Source organism: Engraulis encrasicolus, chromosome 18 (assembly GCF_034702125.1).
Source record: "Engraulis encrasicolus isolate BLACKSEA-1 chromosome 18, IST_EnEncr_1.0, whole genome shotgun sequence".
Taxonomy (NCBI): domain Eukaryota; kingdom Metazoa; phylum Chordata; class Actinopteri; order Clupeiformes; family Engraulidae; genus Engraulis; species Engraulis encrasicolus.
Genome location: NC_085874.1, coordinates 33379336 through 33392187, shown reverse-complemented (window position 1 = coordinate 33392187; position 12852 = coordinate 33379336).

Sequence of the window (12852 nt, the reverse complement as noted above, 5' to 3'; positions counted from 1 at the left end):
TCTACCATTTAAATTAGAGACGCACCGGATCCTGATTTTTAGGATCCTGCCGGATACCGGATCCACTGCTTAAGATCCTGCCGGAACCGGAACCGGATACTACGAAAGGGTTGAAACACATATTCTACTCGCACACGCGGGCCCTTTATTACGTTGGCTCAAACTACGTAAAAAATAGAGATGCACCAGATCCTGATTTTTAGGTAACTGCCTGATCCGGATACTGTGAAAAATCCTATTATCCTGCTGGATCCGGAACCGGATCCGGTGAATCTCTAATTGAAATTAATTGGAGTTCCAAACTCAAATTAAAACCCATATTGTGCTTTATTAGCATGATATAGCGTCGCAAAAGTAACAAAAATAACAAAAACGGAACATAGCATAACGGAAGTGTGAGTATAGTTACCTTGACCAATCAGGTTTTTTTTGCCAGACGATGTGCGGAGCCAAACATTTTGGGTGAAGTACATGCGTTGCCAGGCTAGGAAACCGCCACATTTGCTACAGTATAGACCAAGCAAGACTTCTAAAAATCCACCTATAAATGTGGTTCAATTTCATTGTTCTTACAGTGAGACTAGCCTGGTTCACACCAGACGGTGTGTATGTAGCTGCGGCGCCCTCTGGCGGAGCAGAAATTCTCATACTACCGTCTAGTACACAGCCATAGAGCACGCTCCGTCTCCAGCCAGAAAATAGACAGAGCATTTATTGCATCTGCGCGGCCTCATCACCAACAAATTCCTTCAAAAACCTTCCTGTTAATCTCTAAAGAGTAAATATAGTCTATAATCTGTCGTGTGACTCCTCAATGCGAGCTTCTGTTGATATTGAAGCAATAAATGCCCGTCTATTTTCTGTCTGGAGACGTAGCGTGCTCTATGGCTGTGTACCAGACGGTAGTGTGTGTAGCTCTGCTCCGCCAGAGGGCGCTGAAGCTACACACACACCGCCTTGTGTATTTGACGTGAGCTGAGGGTGAAGGTGCACAGCTGAAGTGGCTGCATGTCAAACATGTGACTTCTGTCGTGTTGTAGGTAATCTGTAAATAATTACATATTTTTAGGTGCCCCATATTCTGACTAATGGGCTGTCAGATTATGCGTCTGTTGGACCAATGAGCCGACCCCAATGATGCAACAGATGGGCCTTCAGCCTTAACGGACAGTACACAGACTGAGTTAGTGCGCAGAGGTCCATTCCAGCCAGGGCTTGATTTTTCTTACCCCAAAGACAAGTCCAGAAGAGCACTTCATCCAGCGTTACATCAAAGATGGCTGTCAAATGGTGAAATTATTAAGAGGAGATGGCTTTCATACTCATACGCTTTTGCTGTAACCTGTTTTCAAAGAAAACCCACGAAATGGTAGTTGATGGTGTAAGCGATGTTTCCAATATCAACGCCATTCTAAGTCAGCATGAAGGTAGTCCAAATCACACAAGCTGCTTAATTAAATGAAGAGAGCTTGACCTGCGCTTAAGACAAAGGAAAACACTTAAGCACATACTAATAACCGCTTCAGAGGCTGAGAGGAAGAGATGGTGAGATGTCCTCACACGACTCTTCAGTATCAGTCTCAAGCCGAAAGAGATTTGGCATTCCGAGGTTCATCAGATATGCACACTATACGAACCGAGGGTCGGATGCGAGCACAATGCTCAGGGGCAAAACATACCAAGGCGGAACGGAACGGTCGCGGGACGTACACGGTCTTTCTGCTTAGTTTCGGCCGGCGTGTTTTTATCTGCCTTTCACACTGACAGCGTCGGCGTGCGCAGCCAGTCCTATTCAAAACCCTCTCCACAGCCAAAGCTAGCATACTACTTTGCCATTCATTTGAATGAGACACCGCCGGTCGCCGGCGTGAAAAATACGCTCGAGTTCTATTTTCCAAATGCGACGCGGCGCGGAGCCAGCTCCCGCGCCGCTGACGCCCGACTACCGCCAGTTGGTGTGTAAGGACAGATATGTTTCAATGTATTTTCACCGACTCCGGTAAAAAACGTGGCCGTTCCGCAACGCTTTACCGCCCTGGTGTGTAAGACCCCGAACACTGTGCGACACGACAGGCTTGTTTTCCGGAACTGCAGATGACAAAAACTAGGAAGGGAAATGGACAACTGAGGTGGTGATGAGGAGGCACTCCATACCGAATTGCGCTGCCTTGTCCATTAGTGCATGTGTAGTGTCAAATCGGGTCGCTTGAACTGTGCGATTAACTCATGAGGGGCGACAAGGATTTCAAACAGTTTTGTTTTTCATGTGACCCTACGATTGCAGATCGCAAGCTGGTTGTGAGGTGTAATCTCTTGTCGTTACCCCATGTACACTACACAATGCAAGACCCACAATTGAGCAAGAAACCGGCCCGATTCCCATAAAGTCGTGCGAGTGACAAATCGTGGCCGAATCGTGCCACAAGTTGCGCAGTGTAAGCCTGACATTAGCAAGTGCCAGGATTTTGTTAACTAATGTGGCTGGAGTGAGGGACTCTGAACATTTCTACATTACATCATCCTGGACTGCACACCTGACATTAGTCATCAGGAGCAGATGTCCATTATTCTCAGAAGTGTGGCTTCAGAGGGATGACCAGAAGTGAAGGAGCACTTCCTTAGCTTTTTTTTAAATGTTGAGGCTACAACTGACTGTCTACAGTAGGGGTGGGCGATATGGCCAAAAATGTATACCTCGGTATAATTTCAGTCACGGTATATATCACGGTATATATCACGGTATTGTAGCCTACATTTGTTTAAAATTTAAGCGTTGCAAAATGACAAAAAAAAAAACCACATTTTTTTTTTACCTTTGCATTTGATTTTTGGAAATGACACAATGTCCTTTCATATATGTGTGAATTCTTGCCATTACATTTTTTTAAAAACAAGCAAAAACTAGCCTATGTAAAATGCATTTTGCAATGCAATGCAATGCTACCCAATAGAACACTGTCAATTTCACCAAGTGTCGAAGGGGTTAAACTACGGTAGAGAAGGGGAAAAGGGAGGGGTGTCAAACTGAACACATTGAGAGTAAATAGAACTGAACGTGGATTGTATCAACTACATCTTTCATTGCACCTTTTTTCTATTCATGGAGTTGTTTATGGTAATTTTGAAATGTGTGCTTGCATCTGTGATTATGCCAAGCATAATGGTTTAAGCTGTCATTGTTAAAGTTTAGAAAAACGAACTTTCACATGAGGCAGTTAGCAATGCATTGCAGAACTAATGCATTTGAATGGCAATGGCAGCTTTCACTGCACCAGCGGTTAGCGTGCTAACGTTAGCGAAATCGCTAATGCCACATTTTAAACAGTGAACAGTCATTTTAGTTACTAACACCCATGAATGGTATTATCTCAACTGGAAACAGTAACATACAGCGGTTACGGCTGGCGCAATGTGTTAAATGTAAGGCAACCAATGTTAGCACAAATAAGCACATTTTGTCAGACACCAGCATAGACATGAATGACTTGGGCTGTTAGCTAGTTAGCTTGCATTTCGTGCCCAGTAAATTGTGGAGTCCAGAATCGAAATGTGTTGCCATCACATGCCATTTCAAACAATAGTTCACTACACTAACCATACATTTTACACTTGAAGCTTATTCAAAGGAAATGATTGTGCCGTTTCTCTACAACCACATTGCTACAACTTGAGTTGAGCAGTCAGTCGGGTGGATGTTCAAAACGCTGTCTATACTGCCATCTGCAGGATGCAATGCGCTATATCACGGTAGAACGGTATGGCCAAAATCCATACCTTGATGGAAAAAATACCTTTTACGATAGTATACCGTCCATACCGCCCACTCCTAGTCTACAGTCATCTTGAATAAATTTGCTGACCTGAAAATTTCATTTGACAACTGCAGAGGACAACCCACACAGCAGAGGACTCCGATGCGGATCCGCGTTCAAGTCACCACATCCGTGTCACTAAGTACATTCGATTTCACATCAACGCATGCATGCGCATTTAGACAGCAATGCACTCTGGATGAAAATGCTGCATGACGGTTAGATTTCCTGTCAAACTTCGAAATTTCGTCGGCGTTGCGTTGACGAGGTGACATGTCACATGGTGTAAAACTATCGCGGGATGAATGCGGCTGCAGTCAGATCTTGCAACCTCTGCAGTTGCTTATCCCCTTCAACGCTCGTCGGCGGACTGCCTCCGAGGTCACGCGCCCATGAACTGGTTGGTCAACAACTCACTCACGTGTGTATATGGGTCTTGTCTCACACCTCTACACACGTTTGCGCAGGTCCCCACTTCAGCTCCTCCTCACTGCCTGTCCCCCCACTCCTCACACGTGGTGTGTTAGTAGAGCAAATCGGTGCGAGCTCATCGTCTCGTTCATATTTGTGGCCGACTGTAAATGCGCTGTATTTAATAACACCCACATCGTGACAACAAGTTCTCGCTGACGTGCCTTTCGCAACGTCGACGCTCGCAACAAAGTCGTATGCGCCTATTGTCACATTCGATTGGGTTCCACTTGGCGGATCAGGGTCGCCACCGTGCGCCGCCCCAAATTCTACTGTCAAAACGCGGACCATAACCGGATCCATATCTGATTCAGAAACGCGGACGTGCCGTAAAATCTAACGGAGGTTCGTACAGTTTTTGTTGAGGCAGACACGACCGAACAGCTCTCTCCAGTAAGTAGCCTGTTGATTTATTTATATTAGGTGATACACAAAAGTACAAAAAGTTTATCCGAAGCTTCTATACTGTCAATATTGATATTTAGTAGCATTTTGTTTTATGACTTTAAAAAAATTATGTTTTTTTCATGTTAACCCTAGTTGTTCTCAAAACGAGACAGCTAATTCATTCATTCAAAGACATTGAGAACTACATTGGCTAATGTAGTATTTCCTAAATACTGTTAAAATATAGCCTAGCGCAGCCAGACCCGTACAGCAAAAAACCCTACCAGGGTCTAGGAGGGCTGGGCGGCAGTGTGGGCGGGATAAACGGTTGCTTCAGCACTCAACGTCACGCAATAGGATGGTGGAACAACCAATCCCCACACACTTCTGTGTAACGTCACAGCTGTCTTTCACAACGTACACGCGACACGCCCCTTTGTAGGTGCAGCGGCAACTTCGAGCCGTCGTAGCAGTGAATTCGTGTGATGACCACAGCCACAAACAAGTTTCCTAATAAATCGTGTTTTCACTTATACAGTTCAAAAATGCATCGTTTTCAACCACATGGCCCTCCTTGATCAATCAGCGAAATGTCGAGCAATATGGGGCTTGTTAAATGGTTATATTTATGATTGTTGTCAACATGGCATGTTCGGTGTTAGCTAGCTAGCTGTATACCCATAACTAATACATGGCTAGCCGCTAGCTCGGTAGACTAGGTGTCATTCCCATCTATTTAGTAAGCGAATTACAGACTTTCAAAGCTCCCAAATGTCTCGTTTTTAATGACATGGATCTTATTAGAATTTGGGGCAGGCATATAATACAAGGCTGGATACCTAGCTCTGTTATTGACGACAGGTTAGCTAGCCACTAGCGAGGGCCTCTTTGTAGGTGAAGCGGCAACTTCCAGCCGTCGTAGCAGTGAAAGCGTGTGATGACCACAGCCACAAACAAGTTTCCTAATAAATCGTGTTTTCACTTATACAGTTCAAAAATGCCTCGTTTTCAACCACATGGCCCTCTTTGATCAATCAGCGAAATGTCGAGCAATTTGGGGCTTGTTAAATGGTTATATTTGTGATTGTTGTCAACATGGCATGTTCGGTGTTAGCTAGCTAGCTGTATACCCATAACTTTCCCTGATTGTCGCTCCCAACGCAGGACGCTCCCCGGTCAGCTCGCTCCCACTAGCCAGACTATCGATCCCATCTATTTAGTAAGCTACTCAAAGACAAAGCTCCCAAATGTCTCGTTTTTAATGGCATGTGTCTTATTAGAAATTGGGGCCGCAATTTCATTCTACACCTACAGTAGTGGTCTGATAATAGCGTGTGACTATCTGGTTCTGTAAAATGCTCAACTTAGCTTACCGAGCTAGTTTAAAACATCGAATGATCAAATGGTAATGTGTTGAGATCTATTTGTGTCCGATAAGTTCATGGTGTATTATTACATCAATCCATGTCAGCCACGAAATGTATTATCATCCAGGCTTTTAAAATTAAGTAAACACTTTTGTGCTGTACGTAGCACGGACGGACACCATGCTTCTTCTTAGAAAGTTTCCTGTTTACTAGGTAGCCCGGCCCCCCTCGCGATTTGATTGGCCCTGTCATCGGATAACTTTCAGCCTCGCAAAACGACCGGGGTCCGCTAGACTGCCCCCGGGAGCAAATTCAATTTGCGGTCGCTAGGGGCGTCTAGATTTCTAGGCTAGTTAAAATATGATGCCATCCGATACATGGAGGATGTGCAGTTAAATAAAATGATATACATTGTGCCCATTTTAACAGCCTTGTTTACGTTAGCTTGCTGGCTAGGCAGCTACTATCAAACCGGTAGGCTGAAGCAACTTGTGTAAAACATAGGTCACAAGTGTTCAAATCCTCTTATGAAACGGCTATATTGGTATGAATTTGGCTCGTGGTACACTTTTACACCGATTGTTGATGGTCTCAACAGGTTTGGCACCAACTGTGTTTTTAACGGTACAAATCCACAAGCGGTGACGTCATGTTCTCCTCAGGGGGCAATCGCTATTCCGACATAGCGCTATTCCGACACTTTTTAGGGGGGATAGGGTTAAGGTTAGGGATGTAGGAATAGCGGCGGACGGTGGAAAACGTGTCGGTATTCCGACAATAGACATTAACGTCGGAATAGCGCCACATAACTGTTCTCCTCACATTAACGAATTCCAGGCTAATTATTTATTAGCAATTAATGGATGCCCATGAACTGCGCACTCATCCCATATGCTGTCCATCATTGGTGAATGTAATAAGTAGCTGGGCTCATAGTTTAATTGTTCTTGTGCAACAATAAGTAGGTGGATTTACAGCCCTTTTAGAACAGCCTGGCCACTGGGTATTAAGCCCCATTGTACACACATCAGTCAAACATTAATCGTGTAATACGTTATCAATCACATGCAATGCAACATTGTATTCCATGTAACATTGTGTCTCTCTGTTGCTTTGTAGACCGTCACTGACTGTGTTATGGAAGAGGGTCTGTTTTATGTTGCTGGCTGGGTGGTGCGGGTGCTTTAGCTAAGCAATCAGTGTGAGTTCTTGCTGTTAGGCCCAAGGCACCAGGACCACAACTATGCCGCAGCACCACTGCACCCCTTCCTAAGCACAAACATTTTTACACCAGGGGCAAATCTCATGAGGCCTTCTCCGGAATGTTTCAATGGGATCAGGGGTTGTTGGAAGCGGAGTTCAACAGGGTGATTTCAAGATTCTGGCCTCTGCCAAATATCACAAAAAATCTGGAGACAACACTCGGGAAACTAGAAGCTTTTAAGAACCTTCTCACCACCCACCCCGAACATGCCCTCTTACTGGAGATAACGGGCATTAAAAAATGTGTAATGTGCAGGTTAGGAGCTGGGATGAGGGTCCGGAACCGGGCCCTGCACTCAGAGAAATTTAAAGCCGACCGGAAACTGACAACTTTTTCCTCATACACATTCGCACGCACGCACACACATACATACACCCGAATGCAATAGCATGACTTAGATGAGTCAGGTTCGAAAATACAGTGGCTAGTAACATACTGTACACTGGCAGTGTTGCCAAAAGAAAATCAGCCTAAAGCTGGGCTTACACTGTACGACTTTTGCCCCGATTTGGCACTCGCACAACTTTTTGAGAGTCGGGCCGATTTCTTGCTCAATCGCAGGTCAATCGTGAGTCTCGCATCGTGCAGTGTACATGGGGTAATGACAAGCGATTTCGCCTCACGATCGTGCAATCGCAGGATCGCAAGAAAATCACAATGGTTTGAAATTCTGGTCGTGGCTCGTGCATAAATCGCACAGTTAAAGCAGCGCTACAACCCGATTTGACACTTCACATGCACAAATTAATAGGGCCGTGCGATTCGCTGTTGAGCGCGACCTCATCTCCACCTCAGGTGCGCATGTTCCCTCCTCTGCAGACCGGGGAGACATGACTGTCGTGTCTAACGGTGGAAGCATTTCGCTCGCATCCAACTGTCGGCTCGTGTAGTGTGAGGACGTGAGTCGTGAGCTGTGAACTTTTAAACAGTGAAAATTCCATCGTGCAGTGTGAGCAGAAGCTTAAGACCCACGAGCGAAAATATCACACAGTGTATGCCCGGCTTAAGTAGCTATGGGCTTGCTGAAAAGTCGCTAGATGACATCATGACGTTGCGTATGACGTCACAATGCCACGCACGGCGCGCTGATCTACAGAAAACGTGCCCACATACCTTCGTCCACAGTACAAATGGGCGGTGCTAGCTACTTTTTGGAGATCAGAGCTTATCTGCAGCCCTGCTTAACCGTGGGAAACGCTTCTGACGGCGGTGCAGTCAGAATTATGTGGAAAAACGATGAATTTATCACTGAAAATGCACGTTTTAAAAAGTCACCAGATGCACCAAAAAGTCGCTAAAGGCGCTAAATGAGTTTTTTGTCGCCATGTGCCCGAGATTCACTGCGATCGGTGCGCTCATTTAAATTTGTCATATGCATATCCAAAGGAGCCGTTGTTGTAACTTTTGTGATACGCACCGGATTCTCATGCCCCCTGTATCTGCTTGTAAGGTAGACAGAGTAAAGTTAAAGGATAGTTCCGGCGTAAAATGAAAGTTTCACCATCGCTTTCTCATGCCACATAATGTATCTAATGATGAGCCATTCTGGGCAATGCCGCGCCATTATGGAGTTAGCTAATTTTAAGCTTTTTGGCGAAAAACGCAGCCAATGCATCACGGCGGGGCCAATTATAGGCCTGTTATTTTCTGATGTTTCGCCGCTATAAACAACTTCAAAAACGCTACACAATTCATCACAAAGGTCTCGTCAATCAAACCGAGGCACAGAGACGATCATCGGACCACACAGTCTTCACTGGCCAGTGTTTTCAGAGGTGTCTCACTGTTGCAACTCTCTGACCCGGATGCAGGCTACTCAATCAGGTGGCTAAACATGGTCCGCGGTTCTTACACCGGCTGCGACCGTAAAATGAAAAGCTGGAACCCTGACCTTTTTCACTGACTGCCACTGTCTAAACCAGCCATATTACGGGAATGGCTAATAGCATTAGAACTGGACGAAACTGACATAAAAACCCTGAAGCTACGGACTCGAAAGTTATTGTGGACGAGACAAATATGCTTTCACTATCATGCCTGAAACTTGGTAACATAATGAATAGTTCACATAATGAATAGTTGAATAGACACATCCCACCCGATCGGCCAGGTGCAGGACGATGCCTGATGAAGACCTGAAGGTCGAAACGTTGCTCTATTTTTTTTTTTTTTTGCAATGAAGAGGATGACAAAGACATGACATAACAACAAACAAGAGGAATACATTAAAGAAAGTTGCTCTATTAAATACACAGTAAGACAAGCAGTGTTGCAGACTTCTTTTTCACTTGAACATAATGAATACACATATTTCTATGTGACTGCAGTGGCTACAAGATGCAGTGCCACCATGTTTTAGACCAATGAATTGCTATAAATATATTATTGAAATGGCAATGCAAAGGGATACTGAGAGGGAACGTGGATAAGACAGTGCTACGCCAATGACACCTTCTCCTTCCTCATACCTGTCAGAAAATTGTTACACTTCATCCGTTTTTCACAGGTAGGGTTGTATTAGGGCAGGGCGACGTGCCATGCCCCCCGGGCCGCAGGTTTGAGGGCCCTCCAAGGCTGCTTGCAGCTTTAATTACCATTGTCCTTCATCTCGAGGAATTTCTGATAATCGGCACATTTTTAAAAACTTTTAGTGTGTTAATAATACTAATGATATTGAACAATTCCTTACATGGACACGAAGAAGTGCATGGCCCAGTGGCCAGATGTGCTGCGTAATATGTGGTCGCACCGGGTTCAAGTCTCGCATGGCCACATGTTATAGAAATTAAAACTTCCTAACATACTTTTGCCTATTCTCTCCTTTGATGTCGCGTTGTGGCTGGCTTCATTTGACAATAGGCCTACAGTTAGGCTAAAGGTAGACCTTAACATTTTACGCCATAGGCAATAAAAAAACGTCTTTACAACCACTTTGCAGACGCCGCCGCTCGAGTTTGCATTGCAATGATTCAACAAATGATCTCTGCCTAACATTTTACCAAGACTATGCTTTATTTAATCCTAAAACAAATTCTTCGGAAAGATAATTTAAAACATATTAGATGATGCAAGCATTTCATTTTTACGCGTTGAAATGATGGCATTTGAGGTTCGGATGAGGCTCCACCTTAGATGATTGAGTTATGATCTGTCATTGCACATGGTGGGGATTGAACGCGGGCCTCTCAACCAGAGTGCGGTTGCGTTACCACTCACCTACAGATGCTCGCATCATATCTCCGACTTGATTTGCTACAACATGATCGCATTTTCGACAATCGTTGATATGGACTTCCCCTGTACAACGTGCACGAGCGCAACGCCAGGTTTGCTGAGCGCGGCTGAAGTGAAACGAGCCAAGGCACAGCTGATCTTCAGTGGTGGAACGGCGTCAGCCTCAAGTTTAAGCTGCCGTTAGTTGCGGCTTTTGCGCGTAAGCGACGCTGAATTCAGGGCCAATGATGGAATGGTCCCCAGGTCTCTTGGCATAAGTACGTAGGATGCCGTACGAGGCTAGTTTTGTTGTATGGGCCTTTGTGTTTATGCTGAGCTGTGTTTTGTGTTTTGGTCAGTGTTGCCAAATGTCGCCGTCCTTGGCGACTAAAACCTTGATCTAGCAACTTCAACGTCCTTTTGGTTAATCTGGCAACTTATAAAAATGTGCCTTTTCATTGACAAAATATTTGTTTTTCAACATTATTGGAACTCTGTGCCGCTGTCAGAAGCGGATTTCCAAACAGTAGCTAGCACTGCCCATCTGTATTATGAACATAGGCGTGTGGGCACGTTGTCTACAGATCAGCGTGACGCTGTGGCGTCATATGTAACATCATGGTGTTATCTAGTGACTTTTCAGCGAACAAATAGCGACTTTGGCTGATTATTTTGCCAACACTGTTTTTGGTCCACTACGCTGAAAAAAACACAAGCACTCATGTTCCTTTTGTTCTTTCTATGAATGTGTGCTAAGGTGTGTCATTGAGGGAGAAAGAGAAAGAGGTAGATAGAAGGCTGGTTGGTAACCTGTGGAAAACGTGCCCACAAGCCTACATTCATAATACAAATGGGCAGTGCTAGCTACCTTTTGGAGATCAGAGCTAATCTGCAACTAGAGATGGGACGAGTCGAGTCACGGATCACTAACGAGGCGGATAGAGGGGGTGAATCGCGTGAGTCGGATTTTTTTTTTTTGGTCCTTTGTAAATAAATAATTTACAAAGTTCTCTTTGCCTCGTTTTGATAGTAATGGTCCACATTTCATTGCAAACAGCGTGTTAGGACTTCAAATTGGTTTAGCACTAGCTGTAGCTAGTTGCTAACACAAATGAAGGCAAATTGTGTTTGAGCTCTGCTGGCAGCTAACTAGTGGTAGCCTACTTAAAGTGGTAGTTCGCTATTTTAGACATTAAGCCCTGTTTGTGTGACTTCTGGGGTGAAGTAGAGATGTTCTCATCACAATTTTGACATTTGGTGCTGAACGGAGCATTTGGGTATCCAAGACCGCAGCCCCCCCACCTTTACATTGACTCCAATAGAGCACTCAAGCAATCGATTATAAAATGGCATTAAACTTTTGTTTGAGAAGACATGGAACTCACCGTGTGGTCAGTGGTAGACAGCGATAAATTGACCCGAAAATTGCAGCGAAATATGCCTTCTAACTGTTGTTTAGCATTTGGCGGACCTATTTTTCCCCAGACGCCGTTGAATAGCAGTAGACATCCAGCCAGTAGGTAGCGATAGTGTGTTGTTTATGTAGACATCAAGGAGCGAGGTAGAACGGCTATCTTTGAGCGGGACTGGCTACAAAAACTACAGCTTGCATACAAACCATAGATAGTAACGTAAACAAACGCACCCCCATTTCCGGTCGCGCGGAGTAATACTAGTCAAACCAATACAATCAATGAAGACGGACAATAATGGATATATCTTCTCTGGAAGCGTATTTCGCGGTGATTTTCGAGCCAACGTATCGCTGCCCACCTCTGACCATCTCTGCAAACGAAAGTTTAATGCCATTTTATGATCGTTTGCTTGAGTGCTTCATTGGGGTCAATGTAAAGATGGGGGGGCTGCAGTCTTGAATACCCAAATGCTCCGTTCAGCACCTAATGTCAAAATTGTGATGAGAACATCTCTACTTCACCCCAGAAGTCACACAAACAGGGCTTAATGTCTAAAATAGCGAACTACCACTTTAAAAACGAATTGCTTGATAAACTTTTCACACTTTTAAACAGTCCCCAAATAGTTCGTTTGGAATGCTAAGCCCCTCTTAAGACTACAAACAAAGTTATGAGCAACGTGACAATTTATTATTGGCTGTTGCATGTAATCAACATTGCATCAAATGTGCCATTTTCTTGTTGGCAAAACCTGAGGTGTCCTCCTCTTTGCTGGGTCCATGATATTATTGCATTATGCAGTAGGCCAATGCATGTGAGAGCTGCATAAACAAAGTCATAATAAGCTAAATTTGTTTGAAAAGTGTTATCTTCAGGCTTATTGGTTTTTTCACTAAGAAATAAATATTTATGGATGTAGTCTG